The 24,469-nt window shown below is 42.9% G+C and overlaps 1 protein-coding gene across 3 annotated transcripts in view; it reads left to right on the forward strand.

Annotated features, from left to right (window-relative positions):
* PKIG (cAMP-dependent protein kinase inhibitor gamma) overlaps positions 1 to 24,469 on the forward strand; it is a 118,265-nt gene that overhangs the window by 67,928 nt on the left and 25,868 nt on the right. For 2 of the 3 annotated variants that reach the window (XM_060190567.1, XM_060190562.1), the window contains exon 3: positions 19,756 to 19,829. The gene's annotated coding sequence lies outside the window, so the exon portion shown is untranslated. Of the gene's footprint in view, positions 1 to 3,715; positions 3,888 to 19,755; positions 19,830 to 24,469 lie in introns of those variants that run through there. The other variant, XM_060190555.1, reaches the window with a different exon arrangement.

The raw sequence follows: 24,469 nt of genomic DNA on the forward strand, positions 1-24,469 counted from the left end.
GACTGGTTGGTCCATACTCCCAGTCTGCCTCTCTCTTTCCCTAATAGGGTGGGTCTCTGGGGAAGCGGAGCTCCAGGACACATTGGTGGGGTCTTCAGTCCAGGGAAGCCTGGCTGGCATCCTGATGGCATCTGTAACCTGGTGACTGAGAAGAGAGTTAACATACAAAGCCAAACAAATTGTTGAGCAATCATGGACCCAAAACTTGGAATAGTGGAGAGGAAGTGTTAGGGGCATACTCACTGCAAACTCTAGTGTACTTCTGCTTTCAGGTATATATTTTGCAGTAGTTTATGGATACGTGTGAACATATGCTCTCTCTCACAGAACCTGGTCTATATCTAGGTTTTGGGACTTTGTTAGAAAGTGCACCACCTGGGATGGAATTAGAGTATACTATGAAAGGAAAGGTCTCACCCGAGTAATGAAGCTGAAGGATTGTCATTCCACACGTGAAGTCTCTGGACACAGTCTGAGGTGAAGCATGTTGAGGTGGCAATCGTTGTGTTGATTAGGTTGGGAGAGGCATATGGGAAAGTGGGCCCTATCCAAGGGTTCCAGGACTGGGGGAAGTATAATGGAGATGTGAGGTTCCTGCTGTCTTAGGGTTCAAAAAGACAATGGATAGTTAATGTTATCATCACATTATTTGGTAATTGGGTTAACTTTGAAAAGTCCTTTTGTTAGGGTTTGCTGTACAATACCCAGTATCTTGTATATAGCCTGTGCTATTGGTTGCTTCTGATCTACTTGGTTTAGGCTTTTCAGAGAATCTGCATATCAGTTACACAGCCTATATATTAAAAAGATTCAGTCTGTGTTTTAAAAAACTTCGAGATATACAATTAATTTTCCCCCTCTCATATTAATTAGCTAGTGATTTATATGACTACATTTTACTAGGAGTGTACATAAACACCATTCCCACCACCAAAAGACTGTGACCCATCCCTCCCACCCACTCCCACCCCCCACTGGCCCAGGAAGCTGCATGTCTACCCCTCACCACAGGGTTTCTACTTTGGTGCCCTACTTACAATTTGATCAGGTCCTGCTTTTAGTTTCCCTTTCAGATCTTCTTCCTCAACTTCTGTTGATGAGTGGGATCATCTCATACTCATCTTTATCTTTCTGACTTAGCTCACTTAACATAATTCCTTCTAGCTCTGTCCAAGATGGGTCAGAGAAGGTGGGTTCATTGTTCTTGATAGCTGCATAGTAGACTGCTAATTTTTACTATCAAGACATGTTGCTTGCTTTTGCAGCAAGTAGTTTTGAATTTGCAATATGTACCAGACATTTAATCCATACAAGAATTCCCTAGGGTGAGTGCTGTTCTTGTTCTTGCTTTACATTGGGAGCAAAGGCACGAAGAAGTTAATTTGCACATGTTCATACACAGCTAGACAGAAAGGAAAACTCACTCTCTGCAGGCTGTTAACAGTGGCTCTCAGTAGGTCACCAGTCTCGTATTCTTTTCATCCCACTTCAGCTCCATCCCAACTTGTGGGAAAGCCTTCAGACGGACAAGCTGCCTCCTTCTAAGTAGCCTGTTTGCCTGGGCCTTTCATGATTAACATTAGACTTTTCTGAGAACTATTTAAAATTCCTGTTAAGTCACAAACGACCACAGCCTTTCTGAACCTATAAATAGCTTCTTTCCCAACAGAGCACCAATCCCCACTTCCCACCCAAGTTGCTTGAAGACAAATCATGTGTGCTTCTTTTGAGAAGCTGCAGTGGAATCCCACGCTTACATTAGGCCACAGTATTTTTGGTAACAAAGCAAGTAAGAGACCCCTTAGTTACTTAGTGGGTCCATGTTATTTCCATGGCCTACTTCTACCCATGTGTGGTCTGATGGAATGCAAACGTCTCCCTTCTATTCCTTCCCTGTCTCTGTTTTGTAAGCATACCCCATTTTTTCCCCCTCTAAGCACAGATAATCCCATTTAGAAGGCAGGACCAGGCTCAGTGGAGTTCTGAGATGTGTTATTAGTATGTGTGTAGCATTTATACTGGCTTAAAGAAGAGTTAAAGACTCAGTTTCAGGTTGGGAAGGGGTGTAGCCAGGTTTATGCCAAGACTGCACCGATAGCTTGAGCTGAGTGATGCTCTAGTCAAAAACAAACAAAATTAATTTCCAGGTCTGACTCTTTCATTTTGAGCTGTGTGATCTCTGCTGTGCTACTTAACTTCTCTGTGTTTCACCTTTCTGTCTGGGAAAAGGAGATTAATAATGCAAACTCAGGGTGCCCCTTTCTTATGAAATGAGAATTCAGTGGGATTATGTACAACAATGAGAAGTACTATTGATTCAACATTTACTACATGCCAAATACTTTCACTTCCTTTATATTGTTATTGAATTCTCACAGTCCTAAAATAGGACCCCTAGAATTCCATTTTACAGGGGGAAAAAAATCCAAGTTCAGAGAAATTAAACTGCACAGGACTCAGATCCACATCTATGGCTCCACAATGAAGGCTCAGAATCATTCTCTGTTATATGGCTTCACGCTGTACTCAAAAGTATACAAGTTTTCTGTCTTCCCTATCAAGTGCTTTCCAAACACAGTTGTGTTTAGGAGTGTGTGTGTGTGTGTGTGTGTGTGTGTGTGTGTGTGTGTCCGTCCATGTCCAGAGCTCTGGCTGTTGGTGGTGCTAGGGAATAATAGATAATCATTATCTCTCATAACCACTGCTGTTCCATGTTAGTCCCTCAGGACAGTTGAACTCTCTCCTTTATCTTATCTAACAGTTTGTGCTGTCTCTTTCCCTGTCCCCTAGAGACTTGTTTAGTGAATTCTTTGGGGTTTTCTCCCAGACAAACAGCTCAGCTGTACCCTGAGGGGGTTGGAGGAGCCAGACCTAGCCTGACATCTTGAGCACTAGCCTCTGCCCAGTGCTGCTTCCCTCCAGCTTGTCAGCTAGTGGTAACATTCCTTATGATGATGTATCTGTTGATAACCTCTTCAGTCAGGGCATTTGGAATACCAGCATTTTGTTGAAGGGAAAATGGAGGCCCAAAGTGCAGTGACTTACTTGAGAGGAACATGACTCAGTGAGAAGCATGACCCACACTTTAGAACCCAGTTCCCCAGGCAATAAACTTTTCCAGATCTTTCCTGTGGGCATATGTCACCTCCTGTAAATAAAGGACAAAGGGTGCCCAGCTTATGTCACCTCCTGTAAATGAAGGACAAGTGATACCCAGCACACATCTGAGACTCTTTATGGAGAAATGAAGCAACTTGGAAAATTGAGCAGAAAGAAAGTTTGGGGATGGGGTGAGAGGACACCTTTCTGTGCTCAACTAGTATATAATACCCCAAAGAAATGAATTAAAACACAGCATAATGAACTAGGGAGCCCAGCTGTCTAGAGAGTCAACAGTGACTAAGAGACAAAGGGTTTATGCTGGGTGCTTCCCGACCCAGTGAGTGGATAGGAAGCCTTTTGTCACCAAGACCGCAGTGCTGAAAATTGAAGGAAGGATGTTAGGCAAATATGCCGGCCCTGGGATGCAGTTACAGCCCCTCCCCCGACTCATTGTCCAGAGGAAATGGATCTCTCCCTGGACGGAGAGGTGGAAACTGAGCAAGGGAGCTGAGTGGTTGACATCATCAGGCTGAGCATTGGGTTACAACAAATGGGGACTTAGTTGGCTGGAGACATGGGAAACACCCACTAGAACCTTGAAGTGCATTTCAGTTAGGAGACACGCAAAGGGAGAAAGGGCCAGAAAGACTCCAGTCCGTATCACAACCAGCCTGGTCTGCTAATCTTGCTTCCTCTCAGCAAGGGAGGAACTTTGAATTCTGATTTCTTAAATTTTACCTTCACTTCTAAGGACCACTGGACGACTGAAGAATTTCTTTGCTCTTGTAAGTAGAACTTTTCGTTCTTTCTTTCTTTTTTCTTTTCTTCTTCTTCTTCTTTTTTTTTTTTATTTCAGCTGCCCCTTACTCCCCCAGAAAAACAGAACTTCGGGGCAGAGCTCTCTAGAGAGTTTGCTTTCCAGCCTGTTGGTCACTAAGTGACTATTTTTATATTATGATCTGTCATTGCTCTGAAAATTGTGGTTTCATTCGAAACTGCCTGGGACTGCAGCCTCAGCTTCAGGTCTCATTCAAACTCTGGTTTGCTTCCCCCCCCCCAAAGAAATTTGTCAGACTATCTAGTACTCTAAAGGCAGCCCCTTCCCCAAATGTAAGAGAGAACTCCTAGCTTAGAAATTGGTTTCTGAAAAACCCTTCCTTTTTTTTTTCTGACTACAAAGGCGGTGTAATTTTTTTTAAGTGTCTTCTCCCCTCCCCTCTCCTCCTCCCTTTTTCTTTTTTTCTTTTTTTTTAAAAAATATTTATTTATTTATTTATTCCCTTTTGTTGCCCTTGTTGTTTTATTGTTGTAGTTGTTGTTGATCTCGTTGTTGTTGGATAGGACAGAGAGAAATGGAGAGAGGAGGGGAAGACAAAGAAGGGGAGAGAAAGATAGACACCTGCAGACCTGCTTCACCACTTGTAAAGCGATTCCCCTGCAGGTGGGGAGCCGGGGGCTCGAACTGGGATCCTTACACTGGTCCTTGTGCTTAGCGCCACCTGCGCTTAACCCGCTGTGCTACCGCCCGACCCCCCCTTCTCCCTTTTTCTTATCTTCTCTTTTCATTTTGTTTTGTTTCTTTTCAAACCAGAGCACTGCTCAGTTTCAGATTATGGTGGTGAAGGGGATTGGACCTGAGACTTTGAGCCTCAGGCATGAGAGTCTTTTGCATAAACATTACGCTGTCTCCCCCACCCATAAAAGATGTATTTCCATTGATTCCATATTAGATAGTTTCACACGAAAATGAAAGGGAGGGAGAGAGATGCCAGAGCAACACTCCAGTGCATGTAGCACTGGGAAAGAAGGCTTCATGACCTTTACCTCTGTCTTTGTGGTCTTTTTTTTTTTTTTTTGCTTCTTTTTCAGAATTTTTCAGTTTATGCCTAGAAAATAGAACGTGTGGCCCTGAGGCATTTTTATTTGTTAGGGTCTATTTGTAGGATTTCAAACAAGGTACATGACTTGCAGGTGCTGTGTGTGAGTCACCTCCCCTGCTAGCAGGTAAAAATAGTTGAAAAAAAAAATCAGTGAAAGGGGAAAGATTTCAGTTCTGATAAACAAAAAGGCCATTGCATGTTAAAAGGGGCCATCCAAGAAACTATGTAACCCTAGACAAGTGGTTCATAGTTGTGGGCCAGAATTTCTTTGTTTACACCTGAGTGAGGCGGCTAAGGTAATCTATACATGCCATATTTATAGATTCAGCTTGAAACGAACCATCCCTGTTTCTTTTCCCTGTGAAACTTTTTTATCACACTATAACATCAACAGCAGAGTGTCCTTGGTTTTCAGTGTTCCAGAGTGACTAAAAACTGATATTTACGGGCGGAAGGTAGATAGCACAATGGTTATGCAAACAGACTCTCAAGCCTGAGGTCCCAAAGCCCTAGGTTTAAGCCCCGCACCACCATAAGCCAGAGCTGAACAGTGCTCTGGTAAAAATAAAATAAAATAAAATAATAAAAATAAAAACTGATATTTACAGGAGAACTGGGAGAGGACATAGCATATGCTGCTCTGGTCAGGGCTGGTGGATCTAAAGAAGTGTGCATGTGCTGAGTGTGTACACTGGGGAGGGAGGAGAACAGTTAATCACCTCTATTTTAATTTTTTAAAAAAATATTTATTCTCTTTTGTTGGCCTTGCTTTATTGTTGTTGGTATTATTATTGTTATTGATGTAGTTATTGTTGGATAAGACAGAGAGAAATGGAGAGAGGAGAAGACAGAGAGGGGGAGAGCAAGATAGACACCTGCAGGCCTGCTTCACCGCCTGTGAAGCGACTCCCCTGCAGGTGGGGAGCTGAGGGCTCGAACTGGGATCCTTAAGCCTGTCCTTGCGCTTTGCACCACCTACGCTTAACCTGCTACGCTACCGCCCAACTCCCTGTTAATCACCTTTTTTTTTTTTTGCCTCCAGGGTTATTGCTGGGGCTCAGTGCCTGCACCATGAATCCACTGCTCCTGGAGGCCATCCCCCCCCCTTTTGTTGCCCTTGTTGTAGCCTTGTTGTGGTTATTATTATTGTTGTTGATATTGTTCGTTGTTGCATAGGACAGAGAGAAATGGAAAGAGGAGGGGAAGACAGAGAGGGGGAGAGAAAGACAGACATCTGCAGACCTGCTTCACTGCCTGTGAAGTAACTCCCCTGCAGGTGGGGAGCTGGGGGTTCGAACTGGGTTCCTTATGCCAGTCCTTGCGCTTTGCGCCACGAGCGCTTAACCCGCTGCGCTAACGCCCGACCCCTGTTAATCACCTCATAATTGTTGGGCTCTGTGTCTTGTTCATTCTTTTTCCTCTCTTTAAATATTTTATTTGTATTTATTAATGAGAAAGATAGGAGGAATGAGAGGAAAGAACCAGGTATCACTCTGGTACATGTCCTTGTTGGGGACTGAACTCAGGATCTCACGCCTGAGAGTCCAATGCTTTATCCACTGTGCCACCTCCCAGACCACCATTCTTTTCTCATCCATGAAGTAATCAGTATTTGACGGTGGGGGGTGGGTAGTGCCAGTGCTTTATCACTCTGGGCTTATATTTTCAGATAGAAGGAGTGAGACAGCAAAATAAATGACAACACAGAAGCTTCCACCAGTGCCGTGGAGGCCAGACTCAAAATGTGTATCACACACTTGGCAAGGCGGTGTACTATCAAAGTGAGCTACTTTGCTGGCATGGTGTTCAGTATTATTACTCCCTACTTCACTGACTGAGAGGTGATTTCCACCGTGTGTTTCCATATCATCCGAAGCACCTTCCTAGTGTTTGCCTCATCTTTTATTTTTTTAATGATGATTTTTGTTATCAATGATTTAACTAACTAACATTGGTTTACAGAATTAAAGATCTAAGGGGTATAGTTTCACAGTTGTGTGTGTGTAACTCACTGCACTATGTAATTAGTGAGTAACAGTTTATTGTTACTCTTTTTAAAAAATATTTTATTTATTTATTCATGAAGAAGATAGGCAGAGAGAGACATCACTCTGGTATATGTGCCATCAGGGATTGAACTTGGGACCTCATGCTTGAGAGTCTATTGCTTTATCCACTGCACCACTTCCTATACCACAATAGTTTATAGTTTCTTTCTCTTAAATTTTTAAAAAAATCTTTATTTATTGTATAGATAGAGACAGCCAGAAATTGAGAGGGAAGGGGGTGATAAAGAGACAGAAAAACACCTACAGTCCCACTTCACTACTTGTGAAACTTTCCCTCTGCAGGTGGGGACCAGGAGCTCGAACCTGGGTCCTTGAACACTATAACATATAACCAGGTGCACTGTCTGCACCTTCTCTGAGTCTGTCTCATTTGACACAGAGGAGCTGCTCTGCCTCAAAGCTCACCATCCTAGTTCCTGGCTTGGCAAAAGAGAAGAGGAAAAGGAGGGAGAGGAGGAGAAGGAGGAGAGGAGGAGGAGGTAGGGAAGAAGGAGGAGGAGGAGGAAGAGCAGGAGAAAGAAATAAGTCCTTTTACTTTCTTTCAACCTTCTTTTCACTTGGACGTGACTTCAACCACGACAAGGAAAGGATGGCAGAGCCAAATACAAAGAAGACCTAAAGAAGCTATCAAAATCATGAACGTTTGAGTTTCCAAGGTCCTAGGGATTGGCATTTTATGTTCAAAGACATCAGCGTTAGATCATGGTTGACAGAGTCCATGGCCTATGTGAAAACTGCTGTTTTCCCCAGCAGCTAAGTTCTTGGAGGCAAACCATTATTATGTGATAAGAAACAGAGAGGCAGAGAGAGCGAGTAAAAGACCACAGTACTGAAGCTTCCTGGAATGTGGAGACCAGGCTCAAACCTGAGTTGTGCATATGGTAAAGCAGTGTGCTCTCCTAGCTGGTGGGCTATTTTGCCCGCCCCCGTTGCCACATGAAGCCAACCCTGAGCAGGATATGGGCAGGGTCAGAAGGTCAGCCCAAAGTCCCGAAGTCCTGAGTCCTGGAAGGTAGAAAATGGGGAAAGGGAGAGGGCTGACCTTCTAATTGATCCCTCTTCCTAAGGTGGTGGCAAGGAGGTGATATTCTGGAAGGCAGGCACCTACCTAGACCTGTGTTCTTTGATGGATCACCACGGTAAGGGAATGGAAATGTAGTGGAATGCTTTGGTGACTTCAGTTTCTTTGCTTTTTTTTTTTTTTTATTGTTACATTATGGAAGTACTGACTTATAAGACATGCTGCCGTGGTAGGTGTCTGCACAGGCTTTAGTTTCTTGTGTTTCACAGTCAACACTGTTACCACTGTTCTTCCTGACGTACCCCATCTGCCCCCAGAAGTGAGTTTAGGGCCTTCTGGGAAGAGAAGTAGGTTGTGGAAGAAACTGCTATTTCTCAAGGTTTTGCCTGGCTTTTTTTTTTTTTTCTTGTTGAAATACATGCTATTCATAGGGGCTGAACATCTGGCACATGTCTATTTATCTTCATCTTCATAGCCATAATTCAAGGCGGAGATTATTTCAGTCTTACACCTGAAAGAGACTCAAGAGGTGAAGTGACTTGCACGCCACTTCACAGCTAACAGTGATAGAGCCGCAGTTCCTCATGAGAAAGGAGAACTGAATCTCCTTGTACTTTCCACCACACTACAGTGCCTTTTCTTTCTTTTTTTTTCTTTTCTTCTTCTTCTTCTTTTTTTTTTTTTACCAGAGCTGAGCAGTGCTTTGGTGCAGGGAATTGAACCTTGGACTTTGGAGCCTCAGGCATGAGAGTCTCTTTGCATAACCACTATGCTATCTACCCCACCCTTACACTGTCTTTTCTATATCGTCTTCCTGAGTCTTAGTTTCTCCATCTTCAGAATGAGGAAGCATGAACCAGAACCAGCAGTCAGAGTAGTTTGGGTCTATAGTTTTGTTGGAACTTGAATGCCATTAGGCAGGTGTGTTCTCCTCCTCTGTTATCTGCCTTGCTCAAGCAAGTGCTCTTTGGTTTCCTGCCTGCCCATGACCCCTTTGGACGTCTGTGCTCAGGACCCCTGGACTGACTGGAGTTCAGTCCCTGGTAATTGAGGACTTGCTAAAAAGTTGGCGAGGGTACCAGCTAAGAGCTCTGCCCTCCCACCTACTTGCAGAGACAACCCCTCACAGAGCCTGCTTCTCTGCTGTTCTTCTTCTTCTAGCGTTTGCCCTTCTTCCCTAGCCAGTCAACAGCATCAGGTTGAGCCTGATGTAAAGTTTCGAGACCTCCTTTGAATCTGGAGAGGTGGCAGTCGTTGACTATGTGGGTCATAGTCTGTCTGTAGTCGCAGGGGCAGTTCGGGTCGTCTCTGGCTCCCCAGCGATGGAACATAGCGGCGCACCGGCCATGGCCTGTTCGATAGCGATTGAGGAGGGCCCAGTCCTAACGTGCTAGGTCAAAGCCGGGTTGACGCTTGCAGGGGTCTGTGATGAGGTGTTTGTTCTTTACCTCAGCTGACTGCCAACTCTGTTTCCAAGAGTCTGGAACAGAGAAGTTCAGTGTAGGCGTAGGGGACCAGATTGGGTGACGAGACGTCAAGCGTTGGACAGGGTGGGCAAAGATATCCGTGTATATTGGCAGGTCCGGTCGAGCGTAGACGTGGGAAATGAACTTAGATGATGCTGCATCCCGACAAATATCTGGCGGGGCGATGTGGCTAAGAACTGGCAGCCATGGAACTGGGGTGGAATGGATAAAGTTCCAGAAATGATCCTCATGGAGGAATATAATTTGGAATCGACCAAGTGGACATGGGGGCTACGGAACCATACTGGGGCACAGTATTCTGCAGTGGAATAGCATAATGCCAGAGATGATGATCGTAGTGTGGAAGCGCTCGCGCCCCATGAGGAGCTGGCCAGTCTTGGAATGATGTGATTCCTCGCACCCACCTTTGCTGCAGTTTTTATGAGATGTTCGTGAAATGACAGGGTGCGATGGAGAGTAACGCCAAGATAGACTGGCTGGGCTTCATGCCGGATTCTCGTATCGCCAAGCTGCACATTAAGCTCACGCGAGGCCGAGGCATGGTGTAGATGGAAAACAGATGATACTGTTTTTGCAGTGCTAGGGATTAGTCGCCATTTTTTACAGTAATCAGATATCAGAGACATGTCTTTCGTGAGTGTTTCTTTGAGGATGTCGAACTTGGATGCTTGAGTTGCACAGCAGATGTCATCGGCGTAGATGAACTTCCTTGAAGAAGTTTCTGGGAGGTCATTGATGTAAATATTAAATAGCGTAGGAGCCAGAACAGAGCCCTGGTAAACAGAGTCTCTGCTGTAAAGTGGGGTTACAAGTACAATGACCTCACAGGGGCATCATGAAGATGAAATAGGGTAAAGCTGGAGAGGTCCAGTCAGTACAAAAAATACATATAGCTTCTTTATGGTTTCTAGAAAGAGGTTGCCAGCCAACATACACAGACACCTGCCCCAACAGTCACAGAACTGCATTTGCTTGAAGAGCCTGAAGTCATCTCTGAAGTCATCGATTTTGAAATCTTCTGTGATGGAACTGTCCCATGGGCCCTTTAGAACAAACCTCAGTGCTGTTTCCTGTCACCCAGTTAAGTCCTGCCTGAGACAGAAAGCAGAAGTGGGGGCTGTTCTACTGGGACCCAAGGACCCTGACTGGATGCTGCAGAAGTTGGTGGCAGGTGTTGCGTTGTGTGACAAAAAGCCAAATCCACCCGGTTTCCTCTGTGGAGAGTTTTCACAAGGGCCACAAGTGCTTCCCAAGTGGAGATAGATGTGGAATGTCTAAAGTTCTCGGAAATTTATTGGAGTCATTAATCATGTCCCAAGGCTGAGCTCACTGCCTCCTAGAGACCTTTCAGAAATGCTTTATGAAAACTTCTGAGTACTATTCCTTCAAAGAGTGCTTTCTTTGGAAGTTGCAGTCAGCTGTGATGCTAAGTGATTTTAAATTACAGATTAAAACCTATCTGCTCTTGCCAGAAGAAGCCAGCATTTTTTAACTTTAAAAAGAGATGTCTTTAACCCTCCAAGAAATTACTGGTTTCCAGATCACCTTTCTTGAGCTGAATGGGCCTCTCGGGCCTCTGAGGCACTAAAGAAATGAAGTGTTTAGTAGCTGATGGAATTTTATTATTTCCCTGGCACTTAGGCCAGTGATTATAAAGAATACTTCATACGTACAGTCTGATGCTCAGTCAACTCTACTGAGGGCCAGCTAAGTGTTAGGTTAGAGGATCAGGGTGATAAAGAGACAGCCTCTGGTGTGGGGATTTCTCTGCATCACTGAAGACAGGCAGCAGAGTGGATGCTACAGTGGCTGGGAAGCAGTGGAAGGAAGTCCTGTTCTTTTTTTTTTTTTTTCCTCCAGGAGCAGAGGCCATTTTTCCCCTTTGTTGCCCTTGTTTTTATAGCCTTGTTGTGGTTATTATTATTACCATTGTTGGTGTTGTTTGTTGTTGGATAGGACAGAGATATGGAGAGAGGAGGGGAAAACAGAGAGGGGGAGAGAAAGACATCTGCAGACCTGCTTCACTGCCTGTGAAGCAACTCCCCTACAGGTGGGGAGCCGGGGGCTTGAACCGGGATCCTTATGCCAGTCCTTGTGCTTTGCGCCACGTGCGCTTAACCCACTGCGCCATTGCCCGACCCCCGGAAGTCCTGTTCTTGAGCCTAGTTGGCTTCCTCCACTTGTGGCTCAGAGCTCTGCCAGCATTTGCAATCTAAGGAAGGAGCACTGCCACTTGCTGAAGTGGCTCCTGTCACCATCCTGTCACCCAGAGCTGGACACAGAGGAACTTGACCTAACAAACTGCAGGGGTCCCACCTCAGAGAACCCTTCATCTGCAAAGTTTAACCATAGCCTGTATGGTTTCATAGTTAAAATCACCACTGGGTTTTCTGTTGGCTTGTTTTTATAACAATGTGGGGTATTTTTTTAGTAGTATTATGGTAGAATTAGGACATACTCATGGAAGGAGAGCTAGACAGTGGAGACAAACATATCACCCAGTGATTTCACTTCTCTGATTGTTCAGTTTGGCACAGCTAGGTCATAGGGCAGGAACCTTATAAGGTCTCTGATAGACTTCCAGTTTGCCACCAGCAAGTTCCCACTTCTGAAAGTTCCCATTAGCAGTGTGTGCTTGCTCTGCCCCCACTCACTACTGCTGCATTTCAGTTTAGCTCTATTTTTCTTTTTATATATTTATTTATTCCCTTTTGTTGTCCTTGTTGTTTTATTGTTGTAGTTATTTTTGTTGTTATTGACGTCGTTGTTAGATAGGACAGAGAGAAATCTAGAGAGGAGGGGAAGACAGAGGGGGAGAGATAGACACCTGCAGACCTGCTTCACCGCTTATGAAGCGACTCCCCTGCAGGTGGGGAGCCAGGGGCTTGAACCAAGATCCTTATACCGGTCCTTGTGCTTTGATCCACGTGCACTTAACCCTCTGCGCTACCCAATTTAGCTCTGATTTTAATTTCTCCCTGGGCAGAGCCTCTGTTTGCACTTCTTTTTTTTTTTTTTTTTTAATATTAATTCCCTTTTGTTGCCCTTGTTGTTTTATTGTTGTAGTTATTATGGTTGTTGTTGTTGATGGAGTTGGATAGGACAGAGAGAAATGGAGAGAGGAGGGGAAGACAGAGAGGGGGAGAGAAAGAGAGACACCTGCAGACCTGCTTTACCACCTGTGAAGCAACTTCCCTGCAGGTGGGGAGCCGGGGGCTCGAACCAGGATCCTTATGGTGGTCCTTGCGCTTTGTGCCAAGTGCGCTTAACCCGCTGCACTACCGCCCGACTCCCGTTTGCACTTCTTAACAGCATTCTTGTTCTATGATGCAGCTCCCTGAGTAGGAGAAACCGTAGTTTGGCTGATTAGAAGCTGTAGCCTTCACGTGTATACTTCTTTGTGTTTGTGGCTTCATGTTCTAGGTGTTAAGCAAGTGCTCTGGGGAATATCAAGGTAAACAGGACTTAGAAATAACTAATATGTGGATAGAAAAAATGTTACTAGTAACTAACCCATGTGACTAGGTGCCCTCCTCCCACTCCAAGAAGTAGGCAGTGTTGTACAAAGCCAGAGAAAGAAGAAGGAGAGGATCATTTGAGCTAAGCTTTCATTTCACTTCATTTTTAAAAAATATTTATTCCCTTTTGTGGCCCTTGTTTTATTGTTGTAGTTATTTTTTTTAATTTCTTTATTGGGGAATTAGTGTTTTATATTCAACAGTAAATACAATAGTTTGTACATGCATAACATTCCCCAGTTTCCCATATAACAATACAACCCCCATTATTGTTGTAGTTCTTGTTGTTGTTATTGATGCCATTGTTGTTGGATAGGACAGAGTGAAATGGAGAGAGGATCGGGAGACGGGGGAGAGAAAGATAGACAACTGCAGACCTGCTTCACCGCCTGCAGTGACCCCCCTGCAGGTGGTTATCTGGGGGCTCAAACTGGGATCCTTACGCCAGTCCTTGTGCTTTGCGCCACCTTTGCTTATCATTTCACTTCAATACATTTTTCATGTGTTCATTCAGTATTTAATGAGCACCTAGTATCTGCCAGGCTGCGGGACAAGGTGATAGGTGGGCAGTGTGATATAAAATGAGCATAACCTTCCCTCATATGAAGCTCACATGGCCAATAGTGATATGAAATAAATGGTGAGTGACAGAGAAAGGGGCGGGTGGTCAGGACAGGCTTGCTCAAAAGGGTGATATTGAAAAACTGAGGTGAAGCATCAGTTATGCGAAGTGTTAAGGTGGGGGTGGGGTGGGTACAAGGTGCTGTGGTGTCAGACCGGGCAGTCCTGGTAGAGAGAATCCCAGACAGGAAAGCATGTGTGTGTTGGAGAAAAAAGTGGCAAGTCTCGTGGCTGAAGAGAAGAAAGGAAGGGGCCAGAGAAGGTTATGGCTAGGGTTAGGAGCGACAGGGAGGGCTTGCTGATACAGGTCTAGCAGGTGATGTTTACTGTGGAGATAAGGGATGGGGAGGCTGAGGAAGTGGTGAAGGGGGAAGATGATGGGTGCTGGGACTGAGGGAGAGAGTGGAGCAGAAGTGGATGGGTTTGAAACTATACATGAGGTAGAGACTTTTCTTTCAGTCTGTGCCAGGCCCTGGGCTAGTATAAAGATGAACAGACTGCATATACTCCCTTAGGGCCTGAGAGGGGTAGCAGCATTGTAGGCCAGACAGGGAGGGTAAACAAAGGAGCATGAGAGATGGTTAAAGTGGGATTTCCTTCCCCTCCCTACTCAGCAGCTAGACTCCAGTCCCTGAGAAAAGTTTCTTTCTCAGTCTAACTCCCAGTCTATAATTTTTCCATAAGGGACAGTAACATAGTTTTTTTTTTTTTTAAAGATTTTATTTATTTATTAATGAGAAAGATAGGAGGAGAGAGAAAGAACCAGACATCACTCTGGCACATGTGCTGTGGGGGATCAAACTCAGGACCTCATGCTTGAGAGTCCAAAGCTTTATCACTGCGCCACCTCCCGGCCCACAGTGACATAGTTTTGTTTGTCTTTAAGAGACAAAGATAGAGGGGCTGGGTGGTGGCACACCAGGTTAAATGCACATGTTATAGTGTGCAAGGGCTTGGGTTCAAGCCTCCAGTCTGAACCTGTAGAGGAAGCTTCTCAAGCTGTGCTGTGGGTCTCTCTCTTTCTCTCTCTCTCTCTGTCTCTCCCTCCCCCTCTCTTCTCCCTCCTTCCCTCCCTCTTTGTCTTCTCCTTCCCTTTCAATTTCTCTGTCTCTATCCAAAACAATAAATACATAAAATATTAAAAATAATAACCATTTATCTTTTTTTTTTTAAGATAGACAAATAGAGTGAAAGAGACAACAGCACCAAAGCTTCCTCCGGTGCAGTGGGGGCTGGGCTCAAACCTGGGCTATGAACTTGGCAAAGCTCACTTACTTGAGTAAGTGAGCTATTGGCTGGCGCAGGAGCAGTGAGATTCTGTTATTTCCCAGAGCCTGTTTTTATTCACTGTCTTGTCTGAACTTTCCCTTTCTCTCTGTGACTTCAGACTGAGCTCTTTCCTGGACTTGGGGCTTAAAGATCTGAATTTGCATTGCTCTTCTGTCACCAACTTTGTGCTACCTAAATAGATCCTTATATGGGGGGGCAGGTGGTGGCGCACCGGGTTGAGTGCACGTGTTACAGTGTGAAAGGACTGCATTTCGAGCCCCTGGTCCCCACCTGCAGGGGGAAAGCTTCATGAGTGGTGAAGCAAGGCTGCAGGTGTCTCTCTGTCTCTCTCCCTCTCTATATTTCCCTCCATTCTCAATATCTGGCTGTCTCTATCCAATAAATAAATAAAGGTAATATAAAAAAGATCCTTATATTCTCTGAGCCTCCTTTTCTTTAACCTTTTTTTTTTTTTAATAAGTAACTACTCGCAAAGCTTTCCCCCTGCAGGTGGGGACCAGGGGCTCAAACTGGGATCCTTGCACATTGTAACATGTGCATTCAACCAGGTGCACCACCACCCAGCCCCTTCTTTAACCATTTTTAAAATTTGTGATTAACCATGGTTTACAAGACTGTAAGATTATAGGGAATAAATAATTCTGTACCACCCCCCCAAGTTCTTTGCCTCCACCCTCCAACAATAACCACCATAGCCCTCACCAAGTCTTAGAGACCATTTGTTTACTCTGGTTTTTTGTTTGTTTGCTAGTTCATGTGTTTTAGTTCTGAGCCTCGTTTTCATTTTTAAATGGGGATTACATTGATATGATCCAAGGTTCATTATGATGATTAATCTTTTTGTAATTAAAAAATATTTATTGCCACCAGGGCTATGAACCCAACATTCCTGATGGCCATTTTTTCCCTTATTTTATTTGATAGGACAGAAAGAAATTGAGAGGGGATATATATATATATATATATAGAGAGAGAGAGAGAGAGGGAGAGAGAGAGAGGGAGAGAGAGAGGGGAGGGCACCTGCAGTACTGCTTCACAACTAGTGAAGCTTCCCCCCTGCAGGTGAGGATTGGGTGCTGGAACCTGGGTCCTTGTGCATGGTAACAGATGTACTCAACTGGGTGCACCACTCCCCAGCCTCCAAAGATAAAATCTTATAAGGCATTTTCAAATGCTCTGTCAAGTATAAAGTGTGTTAGAAATGTGAGAGATCATTTTTATTCAAATAGAAAATTATCAATGAAGTAAAATAGCAAACATTAGTAGCAAAGTACTCTACCAGTAGAGGGCAGAGAATACCTTCCAGGTAACTGAAAGGTAGCTTTCAGCACAAGTAGTTCTTCCTTGAGGGCTAGTGGGTGGTATTCCTCTTCTTTTTCATTTCATCCATTGGGATGAACCATTTCCTTTCCCTCCATCTTCCACTAAACGATTTGCAAAGCAATCTATTTTACATCTCTAGATTCAGGACCTGTTTGCTATAAAAGCCAGAGTATCTGCTTGAAGACTAAGAAAGCCCAGAGAGCAGAGATGCTGCAGTTTGCAAGGCCCTGATTCCCAACAGACAGTACACTCCCAGGAGTAGATTAACTGGGCTTCAGATCATGGAAAACAGCAATGAAGAACCAGCCCACAGTTTCAAGACAAAGCTTTAGGTTTTCTTTTGGACATTAAGGGAGGATGAGAAAGAAGCAGGAAAGTAAGGAGGGAGGGAGGGAGAGAAGAGAGAGAGAGAGAGAGAGAGAGGTTTCCTTTCATTAAAAAGCATAAATGATTTGGAGCCAAAGTGCACTTTTCCCCTCCATTAAGTTTTTTGTTTTTGTTTTTTTAACTACCAGGTGTCAAAATTATATAAGTTGTACAATCTGTTCTGGTTGACAAGGAAAAAAAAATGTGTGTGTTATTATTTATTTACTTTACAATTAGAATTTTGCTGTAGCTTTGTGCCTGTGCAATTCCACCATTCCTGGCAGACTTATCTTGTTCGTTTTTAGTTAGAAAGTGACCGTTAGAAAGGCAGAAGAGACACCTTTGTACCACTCCAGCTCTCAAGAAGCTTCCCCTCTGCCTAGTACTCCTGTAGGGTGTCCAGGGGTTGGAACACAGGTCCTTGCCCCTGGTAACTTGTGTGCTGTACTGGCTAAACTTCCTCCCAGTCCTGGAAGTAATGATTTTTAATAAATCCTTTTTTTGATATTTATTTTTATTTTATTTATTTATTTTGGATAGAAACAAATTGAGAGGGAATGGAGAGATAGAGATGGAGAGAGAAACATTTGCAACACTGCTTCATCGATCATGAAACTCCCCCCACCCCCGCAGGTGGGAACAGGACCTTGAACCTAGGTCCTTGCGCACTGTTGTGCATGCTCAACCATCTGTACCACCACCTGTCTCCAAAAGTGAAAATTTGTACAGTTAGCTATCCTGCATGAAGAGAAATGAGTATTTAACAACATCTACCAGTGTTCTTTCTCTGCTGTTATATTTATATTTCTGTTATATTTCTTATTTCTTTGTTAGTTTTTATTTTCTTAATTTTCCTAAAATAGTAAGTTGTTTTTACTGTATCTAGTAAAACAAATTGAAGATGTATTTAAACAATTCTAGTCTTTCTCCTCTCCTTTCTCCCTGTTTCTGTCCTTCTAAGATAATCAGTTTGGTGCATATCTGTCCATACCAGCAAAGAAGTCAGCTATTATACTTCATAGTTGTTTACTTTGTATATTTTTTGTGTATTTTTTATTACTGATGAAATTAAACATGTTAATTGGCTATTATTTTCCTCTTCAGTGAATCTTCATTTTTCAATTGAATTGCTTGCCCTTTTTTTTTTGATAAGTTTATAGGTGTACTTTTTATATTTACATATTAAAGATTCCCTATGTGTTAACAAGTGATTTTCTTTTAGAAAAATATTATTTATTTATTAGAGACACAGAGAAATTGAGAGGGAAGGGGGAGATAGAGAGGGAGGGAGACAGACACCAGTATCCCTGCTTCACCACTGGTAAAGCTTTCTCCCTGCAGGTGGGGAGCAGGGGCTTGAACCTGGGTCCTTGTGCATTGTAGCATGTGCACTTAACCAGGTGTGCCACCACCTGGCCTCTAACAAGTATTTTTCTTAAACTGCCATTCATTAACTTTTTATCTTTGTAGAAAAATGTTATGGCATATCATTCCAATTTTCTATATTTCTCTTCATAGTGTCTGGATTTCTTGCCTTATTTAGGAATAATTCCCCCATCTCAAAATTATATAAATATTTTTCTAGATGTTCTTCAAATACTTTGAGAGTTTTAAATTTTATCTTGAATCTTTAATCTTTGGAATTTATGTTTGTACATAGTGAGAAGTAGTTGTCAAGCTTTGTTTTAGATATACCAGCACCATTTATTAAATAAACCATCATTTCCCTCCAGCATTGAAACCCCATCTTTATCATAATTTTTTTTTTACTTGTATCTATTTCTGGACTCATTGTTCTAGGTTATAGACCTGTATGTTGATTCTTAAGTTAATATGAAGGATCAGTTATATGAGTAATACATAGTTTATAACACTATTTATTATGTCTTTGTAGTAGATTTTTATTATCTTGAGATTTACTTATTAATAAGACAGAATGAAAGGGAATCACAGCATCACTCCGATGCTGGGGATCAAACTTGTGACTTCATGCATGCTAGTCTGGAACTCCTCTAGTCTGTATCACCCTGCTAGATATTATGATTTATATATTTTTACAGACCCCTGTTTATTTTCAATCTTATTTTCACTATTCCTTGGATAATTTTCTTGGATATTTATTATTTCAAATGAACTTTAAAAGGATTTCATATACCCCCTCCAAAAATTGATTGGTATTCTTATTGGAAAATTTAAAATATGTATTTTATTTATTATTATTATTATTTATTATTGGATAGAGACAGAGAAATTGAGAGGGGAAGGGGAGATAGAGAGGTAGAGAGACAGAGAAACACCTGCAGTCCTGTTTCACCACTTGTGAAGCTTTTCTCCTGCAGGTGGGGGTCAGGGACTTGAACCTGGCTCCTTGTACACTATAATGTGAGCACTTAATCAGGTGCGCCACCACCCGGCCCAATTTATTTATTTATTTACTTACTTACTTATTTATGTTAATGAAAGAGAGATACACGGAGAGAGACCAGAGAACTGCTTAGCCATGGTTTATTGTGGTGCTAAGAATTGACCCTGGGGACTGGGCCGTGGCCCACCCAGTTAAGCACACATATTACTATGTACAAGGACCTGGCTTGAGCCCCCACTCCCCACCTGCAGCGGTGTGTGTGTGTGTGTGTGTGTGTGTGTGTGTGTGTGTGTGTGTGTGTGTGCTTTGTGAGTGGTGAAGCAAGTCTGCAGGTGAAGCAAGTCTTTCTTTCTCTCTGTCTTCTCCTCCTCTTTCAATTGATCTCTATTCTATCAAATAAAATAGAAAGGGAAAAAAAAAAAAGGAGAAAGTGGCCATCCAGAGCTGTGGATTTATAGTGCTGTCATGTAAGCTACAGTGCCTTGTTAACAAGTATTTGTTTCCCTTTCATTCTTTTCTATTACATTCTGTTTTACTAATTATTTATTTCCATGAACATATCTTTAGTGTAAATTCCTATTTGACTGACTCCAAGGGTGTGCATATTTAACATGTTACTAGATATCGTTAATTTGTCTTCCCAAAATACTGTTTTAGTTTACAACCTTTGAGTATGTTTAGATCTAATTTCAATTTTTCTTTGTATTCCTTAGACTTTCCACATAGATAATTCAACCAACAGTGGAAACTCCGAAGTGATGCAAGCAGGAAAAAAAAATTGAACCAGGTTGGTAGTCACACTGTCCATGCCATCACTCTGTGAGTACTTGCCTAGGTGCCTTTTTTTTTCCCTGTTTGAAGGTAAGAAATAATTTCAGAATGAAATTAGAGAGGAACTTTACATCACAACAGGAAGAGACAAGTCCACCCTTTTCAGAAATTATATAACATTTTGCTGCAATTTCATAATCCCGATTCCACTTACAGACAGTTTCTTTATAGCATCCAAAAGACAGTTCGCCTCTGGTGACTTAAAGGAGAATGGGCTTGTTCAACTATCTATTAAAGCAGATGGAATCACACACAGGAGTTTTAGAAAATGTGGGCATGATGCCAAGCTTTCTGTCCACCAACTGTTTGTTGTAAAGTTATTTTTACAAAAACAAGGGTGCATTATGGGAACTTAGATACTGTGAGAGAGAGGGAGAAGAAAAAAAAACTCCTTTCCCTCTTTTTTCTCCCCTATTTTCTTTCTTATTCTCTCCATTCTGGTAGATGGAAAAGGTAACATCAAAGAATAGATGCTTGCTTAGACTTGTGTAGTACCTGTGACTATGCTGTTATCTGTCTCCTTTTTCCTTTGCTGGATAGAATTCATAAGAAGTTTGGATTTCCCTTCTTGATAAGTAGGTTAAATGCACAATGTGGTACTGTTTTATAGTTTCTAGCTGGTTGTACAAAGCAAAAAGTTAATGTGGTTATGTGTTTTTAAAAGAAAATAAGTGATTGATTACAATACTCTGTCCTTTTTACGTTATTACAAATTCCCTGTTTTAGAAAGAAAGAAAGAAAAGCAAAATGCAAACCCCAAAAAATACGCAAAACCAGTAGTGTGATGAGGAGAGATGGTGTAGGTACCGCTTTGAGAGAAAATTACAGTTCAGAGAACAAGAGAGGCCTGCCTACAAGTATGGCTACTTTCAGCCAGTGTTCATGGTTTTAGCACCTGTTTCTGCTAAAAATTAATAATTTAAAAAAATTTTTAAAAATATTTATTTTCCCTTTTGTTGCCCTTGTTTTTTTATTGTTGTTGTAGTTATTGTTGTTATTATTGATGTTGTCGTTGGATAGGACAGAGAGAAATGGAGAGAGGAGGGGAAGACAGAGTGGGAGAGAAAGCTAGATACCTGCAGACCTGCTTCACCGCCTGTGAAGACTCCCCTGCAGGTGGGGAGCCGGGGGCTTGAACCGGGGTGCTTAAGCTTGTCCTTGCGCTTTGCGCCACGTGCACTTAACCTGCTGCGCTACTGCCCGACTCCCAAAGTTAATGCTTTTTAACAACTTCTGGTCTATGGGAATCCCACTTCCCCAACCCCCCAAATTTCCACTACTGTTTGGCTTCCATTTCCTTACAGTTAAGGCAGAATCTCCAGCTTTTATCTCTCTCCAATTTCTAGTTGTTCCAGGAGTTGGGGGATTTCCAGCTCTTTTAAATTCCTTCTCATGGCCTAGCCTGCCTCCAACATCTTTCCTAGACTCTTCTCTTTTGGCAGTCTCCAGAGAGCCTGAGAGTCTCATCTACAGAGCAGCATTTCTTTTTTTTTTTTTTTTTTTTTTTACCAGAGCACTGTTCAGCTCTGGCTTATGATGGTACAGGGGATTGAACCTGGGGCTTTGGAGCCTCAGGCATGAGAGTCACTTTGCATAACCACTATGCTATCTACCCTCTGCCCCTGAGAGTCTCATCTAACAGGCAGCTTCTTGAGATAGGATCTTAGCCTTCTGGGGCATGCCTTATGGTAGTTTTCTGAGCCACCAGGCCTGTGTCCTGTTCTGACTTAGGGCCTCCGGAATCCCCAGGATGCAGATGTTTGCATGACTAGGAGATTGTATTCACTTCCCCCAAGACTATTCATTTGGCCAAGGCCAGTGTAGGAGGAAGGAAAACCTCCAAAGGGCCTCCTTTTCTAACTGCTATGGGATTGTTGGGGCCTAGAGCTGCCAAAGCTTGGTATTGTTGGGATTACATGAGGTCTGGAGCAGGAGGCAGGTTATTTTACAACACACACACACACACACACACACACACACACACACACACACACACACACACACACACACACAGAGTTGTCAGAAATCATGAAATTTTCCTGTGGTTTTCTGTGTAAAAATGCATCCTGACTTTCCTGACGATCGTGTGTGTGTGTGTGTGTGTGTGTGTGTGTGTGTGTGTGTTTTGTTAACACATGTGATACCAGGGATTAAACTTGGGACCTCATGCCTAAGAGTTCAGCACTTTACCCATTGCACCATTTCCTAGGCCATAGGAGCAAGAGACTTTAACCAGGGCATTAAGGGTAGGATTCAAGATTCCCCTGTAATCAGGAGGTATTGTGTGTATACACACACATTTCCAGGGCAAAATGTTTATGGTTGTCCTCCAATCTTCAACTATATCGGTGACCTCTGAATTTTAAGAACCACTAGTCTAGAGAGATCTTAAAGTGTTGTGAGGCCCCAGGCTCCCAGAAACCTGGGCCCTGGGAGACCTCACCAAGCTTCAGGCAGGTTTTTCTATTGAGAGGTAAACTAGAACAGGTTGCCTAATGTTGAAGCTGAGCTCCATCCTCTGGAATGTCCCAAAATCCAGTCATGAGATAGTACAGCCTCTCATTTGTCTCACTAAACACACTGGTTATACTGAGTCAGATTCGGTTTTCTGAGTTTTGAGTCAGTAGCATAGAAGGCCTTCTCTAGGAAGTGACTTGAAAATCGCAAGAATAGTGCTGGATGCCATAATTTGCTCTGATTTTTCACTGCCAACAACACTAAATCCTTTTTTAAAAAATATTTTTACTTATTTATTATTGTATAGAGACAGAGAAATTGAGAGGGGGAGGTAGAGAGGGAAATAGAGAGACACCTGCAGCCCTGCTTTATTACTTGTGAAGCTTTCCCCTTGAAGGTGGGGTCCAGGGGCTTGAATCTAGAACCTTGCACAATGTAATGTGAGCACCTAACCAGATGCCCTCATTAGTGCTTTACAAGCATTATCTTGTTTAATCCCCATAACCCCCCAGTTAGTTTAGTGCTACTAGTTTACACGTGGAGAAACTAAGGTACAGGGACATTGAGTAAATCATCAGAGATCACACAGGCAATAAGTAATTAACATATGAATTACTGACATGAACTTAGCCACTAAACTTCATGGTGAAAATAAACAGCATTTATAGGGGGAAAACTGATTTAAGCAGGAAAAAAAATATGGGGCTATTTAGGGCAAAAGCCCTACATATTGTAATACTGAGAATATTGCTACTTCATAGTTGAAAAACCGCTCGCAGCAGTGATGTTTTTTTGATTTTTTTTTAAAAAACCACTCACAGCAATGATTTAATTTTTTTTTATTTTAAAAAAAGGGGACATTAACAAAACCATAGGATAACAGGGGTATAGCTCCACACAATTCCCACCACCAGATACAGATCCCACCTTCTCCCCTGATAGCTTTCCTATTCTTTATCCCCCTGGGAGTACAGACCCAGGGTCATTCTGGGGTGCAGAAGGTGGAATGTCTGGCTTTTGTAATTGCTTCCCCACTGAACATGGGCGTTGACTGGTCCATCCATACTCCCAACCTGCCTCTCTCTTTCCCTAGTAGGGTGGGTCTCTTTTTTCCTCTCTACCAGAGCACTGATTAGCTTTGGCTTATGGTGGTGGTAGGGAATTGAAACTGGAGCTTTGGAGCCTCAGGCATGAAAGTTTGTTTGCATAACCATGATGCTATCTACCCCCATTGTGATCTTAAAATCACTAAAAAATGTTAGTAGGTAATAGATTTTTTTTTTTTTGCAATCTCTGCATCTCTCAAAAATAAAATTAAAAAATATTTTTTAAAAGATAAGACAGCTAGCTTGTCATGCTGTAGAAGAGACAGAAACACTGGCTGGTGAAAAACTACTGAGTAGGTAATAGATGAATGTGTTAGTGCAATCCATGAGAACAGTTTCTGTTCATTATAATTCAAAGAAGGTTTTTTTTTCCTTTTTTACAACTGTATTAGACTGAACTCACATGTTATACAATTCACCCATTTAACTCATACAAGTCAGTGGCCTTTATTGTATTCCGGGTTGTGCTTTGCCATTATCAATTTTAGAACCTTTTTATTAGCTGAAAGAAAAATTGTATTCTGTACTCATCACCCTCCCAACCCCCAGCCTTCCCCACTCCTAGGCAACCACTAATATACCTTCTGTCTCTAGGTAAGAATTTGATTGTTAAACGAGTGAGAGAGAGAGAGAGAGAGAGAATCTCAGTTCTTCTTCTTCTAGCGTTTGCCTTCTTCCGTAGCCAGTCAACAGCATCAGGTTGAGCCTGATGCAAAGTTTCGAGACCTCCTTTGAATCTGGAGAGGGGACAGTCGTTGACTATGTGGGTCATAGTCTGTCTGTAGCCGCAGGGGCAGTTCGGGTGGTCTCTGGCTCCCCAGCGATGGAACATAGCGGCGCACTGGCCATGGCCTGTTCGATAGCGATTGAGGCGAGCCCAGTCATAACGTGCTAGGTCAAAGCCGGGTTGACGCTTGCAGGGGTCTGTGATGAGGTGTTTGTTCTTTACCTCAGCTGACTGCCAGCTCTGTTTCCAAGAGACTGGAACAGAGAAGTTCAGTGTAGGCGTAGGGGACCAGATTGGGTGACGAGA

Source organism: Erinaceus europaeus, chromosome 1, assembly GCF_950295315.1.
Source record: "Erinaceus europaeus chromosome 1, mEriEur2.1, whole genome shotgun sequence".
Classification (NCBI taxonomy): Eukaryota; Metazoa; Chordata; class Mammalia; order Eulipotyphla; family Erinaceidae; genus Erinaceus; species Erinaceus europaeus.